The sequence below is a fragment of the Panthera tigris genome, chromosome B4 (assembly GCF_018350195.1).
Source record: "Panthera tigris isolate Pti1 chromosome B4, P.tigris_Pti1_mat1.1, whole genome shotgun sequence".
NCBI classification, from domain to species: Eukaryota; Metazoa; Chordata; class Mammalia; order Carnivora; family Felidae; genus Panthera; species Panthera tigris.
Window position 1 is genome coordinate 65,947,897 of NC_056666.1, and position 19,296 is coordinate 65,967,192.

A 19,296-nucleotide genomic window follows, 5' to 3' on the forward strand; every position below is an offset into this window, starting at 1 on the left:
ATATACTTTTCTAGTCACTTAAATGACTTCTAGAAATTATAATGTTTTCAGGGAATTCTCAAAGATATTCTTGAAATGTAATTATGTGTTATGAAAATAATAATAATTTTACCCCCATTTTGTCTTATCTTTGTTTTGTATTTTATTGTCTTGGCTAAAGTTTCTAAAAACAATAATGTCTATAAGGGTTTGATTAGGAAAACAGAACTAATTTGAGTAGAAAGAAATTTAGCACATCCATACCTGCTTATTGAAAGACAATTCTCTGGGCGCCTGGGTGGCATCCGACTCTTGATTTCAGCTCAGGTCATGATCCCAGGGTCATGGGATTGAGCCCCACTTTGGCCTCTGCTGAGCACGAAGCCTGTTTAAGATTCTCTCTCATGGGGCGCTTGGGTGGCTCAGTCAGTTAAGTGTCCAACTTCGGCTCAGGTCATGATTTTAGGGTCCATGAATTCAACCCCCGTATTGGGCTCTCTGCTGTCAGTGCAAAGCCTGCTTCGGATCCTCTGTCCCTCTCTTCCACTGTCCCTCCCCTGCTTGTGCTTGATCTTGCTCTCTCAAAAATAAACATTAAAAAAAAAAAAAAGAGGGGCGCCTGGGTGGCTCAGTCGGTTAAGCCGCCGACTTCGGCTCAGGTCATGATCTCGCGGTCTGTGACTTCGAGCCCCGCGTCGGGCTCTGTGTTGACAGCTCAGAGCCTGGAGCCTGTTTTGGATTCTGTGTCTCCCTCTCTCTGACCCTCCCCTGTTCATGCTCTGTCTCTCTCTGTCTCAAAAATAAATAAACGTTAAAAAAAAATTAAAAAAAAATAAAGCCCATGGTTTTTAAAAAAAAAATTAAAATAATAATAAATAAATAAATAAATAAATAAATAAATAAATAAAAAGAAAGATTCTCTCTTTCTCTCCTTCCCTCTGCCCCTCTCCCCCAATCAGGTGCTCTCTCTCTCTAAGATAAAAAAAAAATAATAAAAGTTTAAAAAATTAAAAAAATAAATAAAAGACAATTCTCCATGGTGTTTCTGAATATTTTGTATAGCATCTTGTTCTAGACTATCTTTCCAAGGATATTTATAGCAAACAAACTTGGAACAGAGAGATAAGGTCTCCTGGGCACAGAGTAGGTTTGTTTCCTGATCAGGATAATAAAGATGTCTTCCCTCCTGATAAAGGTTGGACGCATTGGCTGTCTTCTTGTAAGACTAGAGGTCTCCTAAGTTCAGGATTTCCCACTGCAACACAAAGCTACTTTGTGTGCATCATCTACCCATGTGGCTCCACATCACTCCCATGGGACTTGGGCAAGTGTGTGAACAAGAAGCTTGTGCTGCCTGCTGTACCATCTTTGTCTCTGATCGAGAAGTCTCCTATCACTGCCAGCATTTATGAAACTGTAGTAGGATAATTTTAAACAGGGTACAATTTCACACCCTTTATAGCTCTAGATATTGTCTGTTGATGTCCATGAGTTTCTTGCAGTTGCTGCTGGAGATGAATTGTTTTTCCTTTTCTCCTTAAGAATTTTTCATGATTGTCTCCCTTCTTGTAATCTAACCCTAAAGGCAAAGGAAATGCAAATTCCCGTAAGACACCATATGCTTCTGTGGATAATGGTCATTTTTTTAAAGCACAATCACAATCTCTTTTGACATTCTGTAAATAAACTACAGAATTAGAAGTCTAAAATAAATCATTGACACACACTACATAAAATTGGGACAGTGGAGAAGAAAAAATTAATATATGCTATATATTATATGTATTATGTCATATATAATATACATTGTATTATATATATATTACAATATGTATATATAAAGCAAGAAAATATGTATAGCCAATACAGCCCTTATTTTTGTAACCAGTCATGAGGCCATTTTGATTTTCATCATTTTCTTCTTCCAATACTTATTACTAAGTTCCTCAATTGATCATAAGTTGGTTTTGTTTGTTTACCCAAACCTTTACATCTGAAGGAACTAAACCATTAGTGTTCTTAACTGCATTGAGTTGATGTAGTCTTCTATTCTTCCATCACTGTATATGGAAACGCTCTGGGTTCCACACTTCTCCTGATTCCCCTGGGTAGCAACAGCGTTCTTTCTTCATTAATAATTGGAACCAGTCACTTTATCAAATACAATGACCCCCTTCCTTTCTTTGACTCTCTCAGAAATAAGACTTCTAAACTAATAGAGCCCAGACTTACAGGTATTAGAAACATTGAAGGTATTTGCATCCTTAGTTCTTGGATCCATACATTTTGGATATAGAAGAAAAAGCACTATAAACTGGATATTGGTTTAGCATACCCAGTCAATCTTCTGGGACAGCATATCAATACTTCACAGTTGTTTACTGAATCTCTAGTCTAAGTTCATTTTTAGTATATTATTGCACAGTTCTGTCATGTCAGCTGCTTCTTCTGTTGACAGTGTATGTGGTAAGACTTACTACTGTCATGGATAGGAGTCTAAAGAAAGAACTTCACTTGTTTTGCTGTAAAATGAGTTCTTTGGCCAGAAGTAATGTTGTTGTTATTGAATATCATGATTTTTAATAAAGCATTCATTAAGTCTTTAGATTATAATACTGTCCCAAATATTGTGGGTAGGAAAAAAAAATCCATATTTTTAGTGTCTGGTCCTGTGAAGTCAAATTACTGCCTATTCCATAATGGAAGGAAAGGTAGTCAAATAATTATGTGGTAAATGGTGCCATTTCAGATATGCAGTGTTGATTTTTGCTAGTAATAAGTATGTTATGTAGCAAGTGCTGAGTTATCTATCCCAATCATGGATTTAGGAACTTGGTAAATAAGTCTAGGGTAGATTCATAGGTCTAGGAATCCATTTTTTTTTTAACATTTATTTTATTTTTGAGTCAGAGAGAGACAGAGTATGAATGGAGGAGGGTCAGAGAGAGGGAGACACAGAATCTGAAACAGGCTCCAGGCTCTGGGCTGTCAGCACAGAGCCCGACGTGGGGCTTGAACTCACGGACCGCGAGATCATGACCTGAGCCGAAGTCGGCCGCCCAACCGACTGAGCCACCCAGGCGCCCCTAGGAGTCCATTTTTAAAGGAACTTGAGCCAAAACTTCATCTCTCTTGGCCTCCATTAGTCCTCACACTGACTGATAGAGCATGAAGCCATCTTGGGTCCTCTGGGATTCATGTCAGCTCAGGGCCACTGCTCTGTTATCCCTATTCTGCATTGCAAGGTCACTCTGATAAACGACTATAATTTTTTGATGAAGGCTATGAAGACTTTACTGTCACCACTATTGAAAGGTGCTTCCTCAAACAGATTTGGCCTTCTAGTTGTTCAAAATAAAGTCATCAGTGGTGCCTGGGTGGCTCAGTCGGTTGAGCGTCCTACTTCAGCTCAGGTCATGATCTCGCGGTTCGTGAGTTCGAGCCCTGCATCGGGCTCTGTGCTGACAGCATAGACTCTGGAGCCTGCTTCAAATTCTGTGTCTCCCTCTCTCTCTGCTCCTCACCCACTCATTCTCTCTCTCTCTCTCTCCTTCAAAAATAAATTTAAAAAACACACCAAAATAAAGTCATCAAATTCTAGATTCTGCCAATAAAACATATCTGAAGTCTTTGATGTGGAAATGTGCATTATGTGGTCACAGTTATATTTAGGAAAATTGATTTCATGGCTCGTGTCTCCAGGCCATATTGGCTTGTTAGAGGAACCTATACTGTAGGTTCTAATGTTCAATTCTGAGTATCATAGAAACTAAGCATGAGGCAACCAAAATGAGGATGACATTTTAGCTAGAAAAGTCCTGAGATATGGTTGGACATTGTTTCTGGTTTCTTTGCTTCTCTGCTTCACCAACAGATTTGTGATCTACCCTACATCTTTTAAATAAATTCTTTCTCTTGTAAGTGGTGGGAGTAAATTGCACTTGGAAAAAAAAAAAAAAACCAGAACAAAACAAGGCAGATGTAATCCTTGTATAGAACACACTAGAAAATTACAAGTGCTCAGGAATATTTAAAGTAGAGATTAGTCCATATCTGAACAAGTATTGCCCATAAGTACAGGAAGATTAGAAGGACAAAATGATCAATACAGAATAATTTTTCAGGCTAGGGGAAGATCAAAGATTTATTATCTCTGTTGACAAGTGCAATTACTAAGTAAGCATCAAAATCAGTGTCCCCATGCCATCAGTGGAGAGCTAGAGCTAAATGAAAGCTGCAGATCTGAGTTTAAATCATGATCCCAAACACTTATTCGCTATGAAACCTTTGATAAATTGCTTAATCTCTTTTAGGCAATTTTCCCATCTTTCAAGTGGGGATAATAATACTTGACTTGTAGAGTCATTAGGAAGATTTAATGAGAAAATGGAAGTGCCCATCATAGTGTTTGATACACAATAGATATTCTATAAATATGAGTTTCTTCACTCCGTTTCCTCTGCTCACAGGAAAGACTACAGTCTTAAAATTTGATATACTTAGTGATGTTAAGGCTCTTGTAAAAGAAATGATAGGTACACACATTTTATTCATTGCAGTATGAGTTATTTCTTTTGACTTTAAAAACCTAGAATGAATTCATCACATTGTATAAAACACAGAAATATCTCCAGCTGGAAGCTGTTAATCCATTCACTGTATCAATTCTAATTAACAAGTTATATACTTTCTAAAATGAGGAATGTGATCAGATTATGGTAATCAACATATTCTAACTAAACTCGAAGACAAAGAACCTTCAGTACAAAGAACAGTTCTAATTTTGTGAACCTAATTTAAGCTCAAGATCATAAGTCAATAACATCAATAAAGTACAGACATCCTCCACACAATATCTTCCCAGTTTAATCCTTTTTTGATACTTTTTTATTTAAAATACTTTTAAATTTTGAAATAGTTTAAGACTCATTAGAAGTTGTGAAAAAATAGTAGCATTCTCATCTACCTTTGCTCTGCTTCTCCCACTGAAAACATTTTATATAGTCATAATACATTGCCAAAACCAGGAAATTTATGTTGTAAGTAGTAAATAATGCTACTAACTCAACTACAAACCTTATTCATATTTCACCAGTTTTTACAAGCTTCTTAGTTTTTAGTACCCAGATGTAAAGAATGTACATTGCTATCAATTTATGTTTTATTGAGCAATGTTTATATGGAAAAACATATGTTAATTTCCTCCAAATGCAATAAAACATATTTAAAAGAGATGTGTAGGAAAATTACATTCTGTATACTATTGGGTAGATCATCAGAACAATGTGTTAAACATTTTGAAAACCATACTAAGCAAATGTGCATCTAAACTCTCCTCCATCCACAACTTTCAAGTTTTAAGTCTGCACTTTATTTGGTAAGTAGAGGGTATTACGGGAAATGTTCTTGTTTTTAATTATTACTCTGATCTGCCTTATTTATAACAAATTTATTTACTACTATTTTTTTCCTGTGTGTTTAACATGGTATTTCATGCAAATTCTACATATTACTGCTTAAAAAGCAACTATTATATTTTTTAAAAAAACAATCACTGATGATCAGGAAGCTATATTTAAAGCATTGTAGCTCCTACCATTACAGTATGCTTTTTGTATATGTATTTACTAGCTTTTAGTTTAATTCTGGAAATTTGCTGGGGAATTTGGGATGATGTATAATGCACTGTCATTTTCCTCTATTAAAATAATGGGTTATAGGCTCTTGGTTAGTGTTCTCACACAAAACTTCTCATTTTCAGCAACAGATTACTGGCATTAAGTGAGAGACGCCAATATATAGATTTAGTAACATGGAGATCCCTAAAGCAGGTACATCAGTGGAATGTGATTGTTCAGCTATTCCATAGGATGAACTGTTCCCCCTGAAATTTAAAATATTACCAAAGTAATGCCCCCAAATCAGTGGGGCATGGAAGATATATTCAGTAAAATCATGATGAGGGAAAAAACTGGCAAACTGAAAACAATTTTAAAAACCTTACCTCATAAATCTTTGTTTCTACTCATTTTCTTCCCTTTCCTGGAAATACCACTTTTCTTGTTTTCTAACCTTCAGCATCCTACTCTGCACCCAAAGGGTGACCCCACTGGCCCCTCTTTCAGGACATATGCTGTTCACTACTATACGTAACCCTTAGCCTCCATTTCAGTGCATCTTTGCATCTTCCGTTTGACAAGTCCTAGTTCTGCCCTATTGCTAATTATGTCGAAGAGGATGGAAATAAATTCACTTTATTATTTCTACAATAAGACACTGCTTTTGCGGATCACCCAAGCTTAAAGTTGGGAGTAAAAAGTTGTATTTGTGTTTGATGCTAAGACAAGTTTCTGAGGAAGAAAAGGTTTCATTTATAGATTATTCTCATCCTATGATTTGTCTTTGACTAGTAACATTTAAATCAAAAGATTTAAACCCTTGGGGCTCCTGGGTGGCTCAGTTGGTTAAGTGTCTGACTTCGGCTCAGGTCATGATCTCATGGTCCATGAGTTCGAGTCCCCTGTCGGGCTTTGTGCTGATAGCTCAGAGCCTGGAGCCTGCTTTGGATTCTGTGTCTCCCCCGTCCCTGCCCCTCCCCCACTTGTGCTCTGCCTCACTCTCTCAAAAATAAATAAATCTTTAAAAAAATTTAAAGACTTAAATATGAATGTGACCTTGTATTTCTTTTTCAATAATATTCTTTCCTCAAGCAAATTCTGATTATCTTCAGTTACAACACTCAACTTAAAATTCATGCCTCAAAATTTGCAACCAAGGAATTTTACTCAGAATTTAACAACTAAAGTATATGAATATGCAATGATCTCATTTGATTGTCCATTTTTTCAAGAAATATAAAGAAATTTTCATGGGTTATTGTCATTATGTTAATAATTCCATCTCAGTCAGTTAAATGTCTGACTTTGGCTCAGGTCATGATTTCACAGTCTGTAGGTTCAAGCCCTGCATCAGGCTCTGTGCTGATAGCTCAGAGCCTGGAGCCTGCTTCAGATTCTGTGTCTCCCTGTCTCTCTGCTCCTCCCCCACTCACACTCTGTCTCTCGGTCTCTCTCTGTCTGTGTCTCTCTCAAAAATAAATAAACATTAAAACAATTTTTTAAAAAAATAACAATTCCATGGGTTCAGCATCGCCTTTGTACTTTTCACTTGGCATTGGTTATAAGAGACATTCAAAAGTTCCCTATTTACCAAGAAAATCTATGTGGGAGGAATCTGGCATCTTTGTGTGCATGTATATAGAATCTAATGAAAATAAATGACTTGTTACTCAAGAAACAATAGAGTCTTAAAATATTCTGGCTTCTAAATTTGTTTGTTACCTTCAAATAAATTCAATATTTTTAAGCTTTGCCAGAAATTTGTCAAAAATTCTTTTCTAGCCATTTGCTTTTCCCAAATGAAGACTATGAAAATACTTGGAGTTGAATTAATTATGGCTTTGGTCACATTGATCCACATTTAATATTTTGGACTGCACATTCTGTAGCAGCCATTCTGCACAATACCCAGAATTCAGTCATTTGGCTGAATTGAAGAGGTTGTTGAACTCCATCCAAAAAAGGGATGAGAAGTATGTATGACAGCTCATCTTTTCATAGAAGGAACAATATTTATTCACATGCAGATGTTTCCTGCCCTCCCTCTTTCCTCCTCCACCAGTGTTGCTTAGGAAAGTCTGTCTCTGCCCACTCAGCTACTCTTCCTTAAGGAGAATGATAAGGGATACCAGATGCTGGGCTTATAGCATAGAGAATATGGAGAACAGGCAGGTAAAATCTAGAGGGTCAGGCAATGGGTGAGACGAAGCGGGCTGCAGAGTAAAGCCCAGGACCACTCTTACCTCTTGCTGAGATTTGGGAGTTGAAGAGAAGTTGTAACCCGAGTTCAGCTGCAAAGAGTGATGGAATTAGTTTCTAAGGAAGTACTATTGTGGATTAGAAATTATACCTTTTAATAGTATTTAAAAGACAGAAGTGCTTTTGAATTTGATTAGAACTGGTCAGTGGATTCGATTTGTAGATTAGTAGGTTACAACTCATTTTCCAAAATGATACTTGATTTCTTTGACTCTAATAATCTTAGACTGCTTTTGTAGAAGCACAGGGCAGCTCTTTCCTCTGTCGTCCTCTGCCCTACAAATTCTTATTGCCTTCGCCTCAGGCTCCATATCCTGTCTCCTGACTGCAGAGTAAGCTGGGCTGTGCCTCAGTCGCCTCTGAGGGAAGCTCTATCCTGGCAAGAAGCTGGAGCACTCCTATGTCTCACCTCCTTTGTTTCCCGTCTCTCGGGGATCACTGTCCTGCACTGCTTTGTGTCTACTGCCTGAAAACCGTTCTTTCACGTAGCTTGTCTGTTTTTATTTTCAGTTATTCAATGGGGGGGAAGTAAATCTCATAGTCCCTCATGTCCAAGAGCGTGCAGTCTTCTTTTTCATTCACCTTTAGTAGAGAGGAATGCTTTCAATGCTATTTTAGTCTTTAAAATTTAAAGATTTAAAATTACCTCCTCAGAGGCAACATTTACCAGGATCAAATGACTGGCTCATTGCTGAATTCACGGGCTTGTTCTATGCTATGATGTTTCCTCACCAGGAGGCCAATTTGAGCATAGCAAGAGGGCACCTTTGGTTATCTCCCTAAATTCTGTTTTCTGTAATACTTCCCTTTGTGCTTTGTTTATATGTTCATACCCACATTCTCTTTTTTAGAGAATCTACAAGTTAAAAGTACACAATATTTATTTAACTGCCCAAGACGTACTGCTGAATATCTGCGTTTGCGTGTTTCTGTGTGGGAGAGGAAGTTGGTGGTGTGTGTGCATCTCTATACACCCACATACACACAAAGACACACACACACACACTTGTATGTTCCAGGACCATGAGTAATAACATACAACATGTTGTGATGTTTGCCCAGGTACAATAATTTCTTTGCCTATCAACTATCTTCATTTGTGGGGTGTTGGTTCTGTCTACATCTTGGTTCTCCCTGGTCCTTCATCATGTTCAGCATCACCATGAGTTTTGTAATCAAGATGTTTAACTCATCTGGGGTGCCGGGGTGGTTAAGTCAGGGTCTGACTTCAGCTCAGGTCATGATCTCCCTGTTCTAGGTTCGTGCTGACACCCCAGAGACTGGAGCTTGTTTCAGATTCTGTGTCTCCCTCTCTCTCTGCCCCTCACCTGCTCACACTCTGTCTCTGTCTCTCTCTCGGTCTCAAAAATAAATAAACATTAAAATTTTTTTAAATTAAAAAAAGAAGTTTAACTCACCTATTTTAAATCATGTATAGTATTTTTCCCATTTTGTTATAGTGTTTAACTTTCTCTTCATCTGATTTAAAACCATTTCTGAGTCATCCTGAACTCTCTCATTTCCTTGTTCTTCCCTGTGTTATGCCACTTTCTGTCCTTTTAGAAAGATTTCCAACGTTTTCTACTTCAAAAGTGCTTTCTGCCCTCCTCTCTGTGCCCCCTCATAATTCTTTCCTTAGGTATAACCAGATCGCTTTCTTTCTTCGTGTGAAACCTTCTGAAATTTTTTCTCACACACAAGATCTCTTACCAACCAGAGAAGCCACTTTATCTTACCACGAGTTCCCCAAAATGCCCTCATGTTTACCCAAGAAACATGATCTGTACTATACTTCTATACAATGTGAGCATTTCATTTCATATCTTTCTGTTTGTCTTTCTGCTTGTAGGTTGGTAAGTCACCTACAAATCCATCTACAAAATGTCTGAGGGTGTAGGATGTGCTACTGACATTATTATGTCTGCCGAGCTCTGAACACTTTACTACCATGTATAAAAAAGCACTTAAAGAGTAAAACAGTAAAGACCTTGATGATAATAATCCATTCACACTTGGGTTTTCTCTTGTACATAATTAACACCTCAAGAAATTGTCTATTTTAACATGTACAGAATTCTCTCGGGGGAGAAAAAAAAAGACAGATGGAATGAGGAATGCGAATGAAAAAAATGCGATGGTACAATGAACACCCCAGCATGCATTTTACATAATTTACACAAATCTGTTCCAATTTGTGAGCCAGAACAAAAATAGCACAATTTGTCAAATAAAAGTTAAAACTTTGTTGAAAATTATAAGCCTTGAATTATACATCACATTGTTAGATTGGCCATTATTAAGCACACCATAAGGGCAGCAATCTAAGTATAAACATGCCCTCTTTCACAGCTGCACAATTGTCTTAATTGGCACTAATTTCCCTCCAATTGTAGGATCATTTGTTTTCCTTGGTTCGGAAAAGCGGAGTGAGTTCACTTTCTGTATCAATACACGGAGGAAAATAAGCAGAGGTCCCTTGTTTTGCTTGCAAATAAGGAGAACTGATTCATAATCAATATGTGAAATACATTTTGTGATGTAGCCTCCATTTGCTCACTTCATGACATGTACTGGAACTGGACCAAGGTAACATTATTTTTGATATATGCTTTGTTTGAATTCACATTTTCGGTGGGTTAGGAATATGTAGTAATTAGTCTTCAAAATATATTTGAAATATTTGAAAATAAATTAATCCCATGTTTACCATGTGCAGTTAAGCTTGACAACCATAATATCTCCATGGAACTGTTTTTGTTGAATATTGTTTACTTCTAGTAAAACAAATAAAAAATGTTAGACACCATGTAGAGCTCCAAAACCAAGGAAACCATATAGGGTTTTGTTGATGAATGCTGCATGAAGGATTTTGTGACTTAGTTCTAAGTGATCTCAGGTTTTAAAGTACAGGGAGATTGGTTTAAGAAAGTGTCAGGACAGCTCAAGGTATATTTTAAAGATGAAAGATGGTCAACTGATTCATTTCAATATGTTTTAAAATCATTCTCTTTCTCTTTATAAAATAACATTTGTTTTGGAAAGTGCAACGTGAGGGAACTTTGATAGTCTCAAAGAGCTAAGGATTCAATGCAGTCACTTGAAAGATCCTTATAGCAGAAGGCGCTCATTCAGAAGATAGTCATCATGTGATTTTTTGATGGGATGAGGCACACTGCTATGTGGTATGGTCTATGTCTCCTGAAATGAAACATTTATTTTATGTAGTTCTTTAAGAGATCCTCTTGAAATTTCAAACATCTCTGGGGGTCAGGTTATAGGATAAGATGTTCTCCAACATTGAGAAATGTTTGATGCCTTTTCCCTTGGTCATCAAAAACAGAGTACAGTTTTTCAAAATCTTCTGCTATCTCTTCTCATTAGAAGGGGCTTGGAAATTTTATTCTGTAAACAAATAAGCCCCCTGTAAGGGGCTTGGAAATTTTATTCTGTTCCAAGGCCGTCTGGACCTGGATAATTTGGACTCAGTACCAGCATTTGGGACCTTTAAAGAGTTTGGCTAGATGCTTGGTCTTTGCCATAAGTTGCTGTCTCTTTTCTAGTGGGCTGGTCCAGGCTTCTTAAAGAGAATGTAAATGTACTAGAGACCTGAGAGATGTCTCTCCCCCTTATGTCCCCGGCCATTAGCACAATGCTTGTCACACAGGAGGCCCACAACAGACCTCATAAATAAATGAGGTTATTAATCCCATGCTGACAATACTAGGAGTCACAAACTGCGAGTATCATTAAGTATATGCACACCATACCTATGACACCTCTGTAATCCTGGGTCAAACATAAATTTAATACTGGAACAATCTGGATTCTAATAACAGTTTCATTAGAATAGTGTAAACAGCTGGAAGTTCTTGACATTAAAAAGATAATTATATTTGCATAGTTGTTTTGCACTGTGTACAAGCTTAAGATAACCAGCTACTTTGTTACAAGTGCCATATTGGTGTCACAGCAACTTTGGAGGAAGTCAAAGTGAATGTGAGGCTGAAATGGTAATGACCTGAAGAGATAATTTAACAGTGACTACAGTGACTCCTGCTGGGAAGTGGATGCCAAATTTCTGGCAAATATGTGAATTCTTGTGAAGCTCCATATGTTTGCTTTTTCATAAACTGTATTATTTTACAATAATTTTACAGAAAAGTAAATCTTTACAGAAAAGTCTCAATGATAGTGCAGAGAGTTTCCATATATCTTGTATCCAGTTTCTCCTATTAGCATCTTTTATTACTATGGTGCTTTGGTCATAATTACTTTAACCCTATTGATACATTGTTATTAACTAAACAATGCTTTATCAGATTTCATTAGTTTTCCTCTAACAGTCTTTTTCTGTTCCAGAATCCTATCCAACATATCAGATTACATTCATCTTCATTGTTTCCTTAGCTTCCTCTGGACTGGGACAGTTTCTCACACTTTTCTTGATCTTAATCATCTTAACAGTTTGAAGAGTACTGGTGAGGTATTTTGTAGCATATCCCTCAGTTTAGGTTTGTCTGATATTCTTCTCAGATTTAGACTGGGAGGACAGGTTTTCAGGAGGAAGATCACAGAGCGTAAAGTGTCATTTGCAACACAACAATCCAAAGAACATACTATCAGCATCACTTATCACCAACGATATTAACCTCGATCGCCTGGCTGAGGTGGTGGCTGTCAGGTTTCTTCTTTTTATAGTTATTTTTTTAATTTCCCCGCTTTTCTTTATATACTTTGGAAGGAAGTCACCAGGCAGAGCCCACAGTTGAGGGGGAAGTTCTTCCTGAGTTAAGAGTCAATTTCTCTCCAAAAGATATGTCTCTTGTCCTCCATTTATTCAATCATTCGGTTATATCAGTGTAGACCCATATTTTATACTTAAGGTTAAAATCCAACACCATGCTATTCATTTTGTTGCTCAAATTGTTGCAGCTTTGCATCCTCATCAGCACTTGGTATCACCAGTTTTTAGAAGATTTTAGCCATTCTCATAGGTATGCAGTGGGTTTTGTTGTATGGATTTGTTTTTTTACTCAGTCTTAAGCTTAAACAGAGAGTACATCCAAACACAGACTTTAGACATCACCAAATCATTGCCTACAGTTTGTTTTTTAAATCAGACAAAAACAACAAACGCACATACACAGCGCATCTGTGACCAGTGTTTATCTGACACCAGCCATATAACATTAATTTCAAGAAATTTCTCCCACTGCCAATTTCCCAATCCCTTCTCTCTCCAACAATTCCTCCAGCTCAGTGGGATTTCTGACCTATTGACCCTATCCATGCTTTTTCTGTACCCCACAGCCTGCCTGTCCTCACTTCTTTCCTTACCAAGCTTAGATTCCACGATCCATCATTATAATCATTCTCTGTTATACTTTATTTCTTTGCCCCTTTTTTTAATCCCCTGGCAAAATTCCCACCTCAGTTAAATTCTACTCCCTTGTCAGTTCCTATCTGTACCCAAGCAGCTGGCTTTGGGCTACAGAAATCACAAACCCCACCGACTGGTCTAATTTTACATGGGATCTTAGTGCGAAGCCACAAATCCCATTACACCCCCTTCATCAATTTACCTTTCCTCTCCCTCCCACCTTCTCTCTCTTCAAATTTCCAACACCCCCCTTTCCTATCTTCATTCTCAACTGATGTCATTGCCTCTTATTTCATTAAGAAAATAGAAGCCTTTAAAAAAGAACTTCCACATATTTCCACCACTAAATCCACAAACCAGCCTACATCTCCACCAACACATATGCTGTCTTCCATTCTTTAGGGATGAATGAACTCTCTGTGCTCCTATCCAATGACAAATCTTCCATTTGGCCATTAGATTCCATGTACTCACACATATTTAAGGACTTAGCTCCTGAAATTTTTCCCTCTCTTTATCCCCGTTATCAGTCTTTATCTATTTTTATCTATCATACCAGTTGTCTCATCATTCATGCTGGAAAAATTCCCATCTTAAAAAACAATAAGCCTGTATCCACATTTCCTCCAACCACTGTCTGATCTTCGCTGCCCTTTACAACTAAGCCCTTCTGAAAATTTGTCTATACTTATTCCCCTTTCACATTCTCACAGTCGATCCGAGTTGGACGCATAATGGACTGAGCCACCCAGGTGCCCCAAGTGGAAGGAGTAATATCCAGTATTTTATCTAGCTTCTGTAAGAAACACTATCAGAGAATTTGAGTAATACACACAGACAATATACAAGATTGAAATATTTCAATTGTATTGCTATTTAAATTAGACTACATTTTCCATATTATTCAAATAATTTTTAACAGTTGTAAATAACTGTTGTAGATAGCTTTTCACCACTGTTGCTTGAGCTGTTATCTCTTAAATTTTTTTCAATACTCTAATAAAATGGTCAGCTCCTGGAAAAAGGGTGCCAATATCCATAAAGTGATTTTGTGTAACAGATGAGAAGGGAAATAAAGTAGCAAAAGTAAATCAATGTAAAGAAATTTAGTTATAAGTGAAGTCATCAGAATTAACTTACAATGCTATAGAGATAATCAAATGTTATCAAGTGTTAAGGGATAACTTTTATATATTTGCATGTAATAATGTGTAATATGTGTAAAGTGAAGTAAATTACAGTTATTTGATGATTCACAGACTCTACCAATATAAGTCTATGAAATGCTCCAATTAAACAGCTTATTCAAGAAATTTTTTATATCTTATAGAACTTTAGCATGCTCTTTTCTTTTTTTCTCTTTTTCAAGATCAGCCATACACATGTATGAAACCAAAGTTTGTGAAACTAATTTCCCAATAAAGATGTTTTTGTTTTCTTAACCTAATCAATCACTTTTAGTTTATCAGGACTTAGAAAAGAGAAAGAGCACACAGGTAAAAGGAGGGACAGCTCAGGTTTCCTGCCCCTTTGTTCCTAACTGTAAAGTCATTCTAAGACACTATTTCTTCCTATTTAATATCTGGATGATAATATTGACCATACAGATCTATTCCCAAGGCTATGGTAAGAATCAAAGGGAGTCATGTTACAAAGTACTCTGTAAATTATAACATCTCAAGTAAAGAATTATTATTATGATTGAGATATTGAACAACTTGCTCAACAAAACTCCCCAGAGAAAAAAATCCATTCAATTAGAAAGGGGTAAATTTTGAATAGATGATCATTCAAATGACCTTGTTATCAATTATTTCCTTAGTTAGCAAAAGGAAACAAAAATTCAGTGTCTTGAGCTCTGCGTCACTGTTCTGCATTAGTATTAAAGACCATTATGTTGTACTGTGTGATAAGATATTAGAAATTCAAGACAGGGGTGCCTGGGTGGCTCAGTCAGTTGAGCATCTGAATCTTGATTTCGGCTTAGGAAATGGTCTCATGGTTCCTGAGACTGAGCCCTGCACTGGGGCTCTGTGCTGACAGCAGGGAGGCTGCTGGGGATTCTCTCTCTGCCATTCTCTCTTCCCCTCCCTCACTCACATGCATGCACATGCACACACGCATGCACTCTCTGTCTCAAAGTAAATAAACTAAGAAAAAGAAAAAATGAAAAGAAATGCAAGACTGCTTCAGAGGCTCTAAAGTCTCTAGATCCTCCTCTTATTACAGGGCTTTGATGTCTATTTCACCTCCTATTAAATCCTTCAGTGATGGGGATTACATCTTGTATCTATAAGCCTGTATTTATAGCAAATAGATACTTTCAGGAGCTCAGTAAGAGCTCAATAAATAAATGTTTAATTTCCAGATGGACAGAGTAGAAGGAAAGAGCTATGCAATGTCAGGAGTTTCAAGATCAAGACTCAGTTCTGTCAATTGAGTTATTAAAGTACATGATCTTGGTGAGTAACTTCACCTCCCTGGATGCTCAGATTCCTCATGTGTTAAATGAAGGAATTGGAATCGAGTCCCTCTAGAATCGTCCACTTCTAATTTTCTATAAATTTTAATTCTTGTTTATTTTACCCAATTATGTATCATCCCTTTATGTTAACATTCGCCAAGGAACACCCCAGCCTTGCATATTATCTGTGACATTCAATCCAACAAAGCTCCCAGCCCTGACATAGGCACACTTTTATCTAGAAATATAACTTTATGCTAATTGTTCTTCCTTGAACTTCAAAAACATGCAAGGTATTATTTTAGAAATGCAATCTGTGGTTTTTGCAAGGAAGCAATATTCAGGGAAAATTCAATTATTAGCAGTTGAGATATAACAAAATAAATTTTGTTGTTTAATTCAATTATCATGTTTAAAACTTACCCTATTGAAATGATATGGTATTATGTTGCTTGAGATAGTTTCTCCATTCATGAAAAATAACATTGGGCTTTGAAATGAAACCAAGGATCTGAATAGTACCATATGCCAGAGTAGCAATTTCATGGTAGCCATTTTTAAGCACAGTTGCTCTCAGAACTTTCTGTTACGGAGGAGAGAAAAGACTTTTACATTCTTTTTTTTTTAATTATGACAATACACAGAAGCATAGAGTGCAATGGGGTTTGAATAACTGCCAATACTTTGAAATACTTATTTTTAAAGTCCCTTAGAACATATTTTTCTTTATAAAAATGAACTGTTATGTCACTATAAATGCTGAATGGTTAAATTTACATTACTTAATTTGTATCTGACATAGAAGTACTCTTCCCTTCCAGTAGAATGTACAAAAAAAAGTATTAGCATTAGAAAATAAATGTCAATTTACTTTTATTATTATTTTTAAATCTAATTTCTGATCAACTAGTCTCCAAGTCCAGAAGGTCTCAGCCTAACCCTTATGCTTTGAATCCACTAACTGACCTAACAAATACTGGGCAAAAAAATCATTGAATAATCACTGGGGGCACCTGGGTGGCTCAGTTGTTTAAGCATCCAACTGTTGGTTTCGGCTCAGGTCATGATCTCATGGTTCTTGAGTTCGAGCCCATGTCAGGCTCTGGGCTGACAACACAGAGCCTGCTTTGGATTCTCTCTATCCCTCTGTCTCTCTGCCCCTCCCCGGCTCTCTCTCTCAAGATAAACAAGCAAAATTTTTTAAAAATCATGGAATAATCACTGACCTCAAACTTATTCATGAGGCTCTTTGAAAAATCTGATCTGATTTTTTTTTTTTTCCCAAGGCAGTGAAGGTTTTACTGGGGAAAGAAAACTTGGGTGTATGTGTGTGGGGGAAGGATGGTGAATGAAATAGGGAAAATGATAAAGGTGTTTTGGAAGGCCAGGGGGAAATTCATCTGAAGGGGCCTCAGCATCTTACCCACCTATCCTTCATTTTTCATGTTTATTTTATATGGAAAAACAAGGAGGAAGGAGATTTGTTTTAGACATGTTTTCAACTTTTTAATTTAATAACGAGGGATAGAGCTTAACAACTTTATAGACAACCTCCTCACACATCTCTATTATCCACAGACACAAATACAACCACAGGTGGACATACCCATTTTTTTCCTTGGTTCCTAATAGTGTTTTGATTTCAATCCCTGTCTTCTAAAATTCAAAAACAATGTGAAGGTTAGAAACTTAACCAGTGTCTCTTGAGGTAGTTTGCTGAAAAGAAAGAAAAAAGAAAATGGAAAAAGGATGCAGAAAATTCTGGTTAATATGAAAATACAGGCATTGGCAGCCTTTGTACCTTCTCTTAATTTCTACTAAAGAAGCATCTAGTCATATTGTTTATATGTAATATTAGACATGTATTTTCCTATTTACCTTCACATTCTCTTGTTCTGCCTTTTCCTCTTCCTTATGAAAATGATTCTCCTTCCTCTCTTTCTTTCTCATGAAAGAGGGGCAAAGAAAGACAAATGAATGTGAAGTTAACTAATAAGGGACAGAAGAAATGTTCTTAGCAGTAACCTCACACGCATTATTGTCTCTGTGCCCATACGTTTATTTATTTATCTTGAGAGAGACAGCATGACTCGGAGAGGGGCAGAGGGAGAGAGGGAGAGAGAGAATCACAAGCAGGCTCCATAGTGCCAGCACAGAGCCTGATGCTGGGCTTGAACCCACGAACTGCAGAATCGTGCCCCATGCCAAAACCAAGAGTGGGACGTGTAACCGACTGAGCCACCCAGGTACCCCGGTACTTTTCTTTTTCTTTTTTTTTTTAAATTTTTTTTAACGTTTATTTATTTTTGAGACAGAGAGAGACAGAGCATGAACAGGGGGAGGGTCAGAGAGAGATGGAGACACAGAATCCGAAGCAGGCTCGAGGCTCTGAGCTATCAGCACAGAGACTGACGTGGGGCTCCACCTCACAGACCCTGAGATCATGACCTGAGCCGAAGTCCGACACTTAACCAACTGAGCCACCCAGGCGCCCCATACCCTGGTACTTTTCTTAACATAGAAGTCACTTGTACTGTTCCAGGGAAAGCCTTTCCTATAGTTTGCTGATCTGTGAGATTAGACTGAAGGAGAACATGGGGATAATAAGAGACAAGTGAATAAATAAAAAGCACTGATTTTATGCCTTAGCCAGCTAAGTCTTGACCTGTTTTTTCAATTCAGGCTATACCTCTTCCTCTACTGTACATTACTCTTTAAACAATGGTCCATATCTCCTCAGTATAGAATCTCAGCAATTCCCCCTACTTCCAACATAACACCTATGCTACCAAAGCCAAGTTCTCAAAAATTTTCATTGAAAGTGTGATTCCTTAAGACTGGAACCTTCATCCCTTCCATAGTGAGAATTAATTAATGAAAAATTTTTATTGTAGCAGATGAATAAGATAAACACTCTCTTCTCCCAGGTAAACATAGTGAGTTTGATAGCATTTTCCTGGAGATGATAGTCTCACTTGTGTTGCTTAACCAAGAGGAGTGTCCAGATATAAGGAAAATTTCAGCTTCCTGGACAGTAATGTTGGGGGAAGCTGAATCTTGTCATGATATCTATTATTCATACTTACTTTGTTGGTCCAGGTCTCCAATATTTCATTTTATGTCAAGTCACTGAAATCCAGAACATTTCAACTGTTCTACATGTTGGTATGCTTGGCAATAGAGTCACCATCATCCCAGAAAAAGGAGCCAGATGTTTCTCCCTGTTCATCTAGAGCAATTATGAGGCCAAACAGATTCAGATGGCTGTAGAAAAAGAGTGAAAATTGTATTTTCAGAGTTAGAAGGACTTACCTCCAACCATCTCATAGAAGTACCTAGAAAAATGGTGAGTCCTTTCTTAAACATTTTTACCAAATGTCTACTTAGTTTATTGTTGAAAATCTCCAGTATTGGGAAACTTAAGATATTCTTAAGCAACCTATTTCTGCTCTGAACTGCTCAATCTGGGGTGGAAAATGTGATTATCAAGAGCACAGGCTTCTCAAATGCCATCTGCTGGAAAGAAGTAAATGTTTTTATAACTAATAAAGTGACAATATAACTATTATACCATGCTAATTGAAAGTGTACCCCTC

General features: G+C 37.1%; 1 long non-coding RNA gene across 1 annotated transcript; it reads right to left on the bottom strand.

Moving 5' to 3' along the window:
- Positions 1-1,271: 1,271 nt before the first annotated feature.
- Positions 1,272-17,373, bottom strand: LOC122240089. Its single transcript, XR_006219415.1, has 3 exons — positions 17,307-17,373; positions 16,124-16,283; positions 1,272-1,558 (listed from the first exon to the last, which is right to left on the bottom strand). It is a non-coding gene; the product is annotated as an uncharacterized LOC122240089 (long non-coding RNA).
- Positions 17,374-19,296: the final 1,923 nt, after the last annotated feature.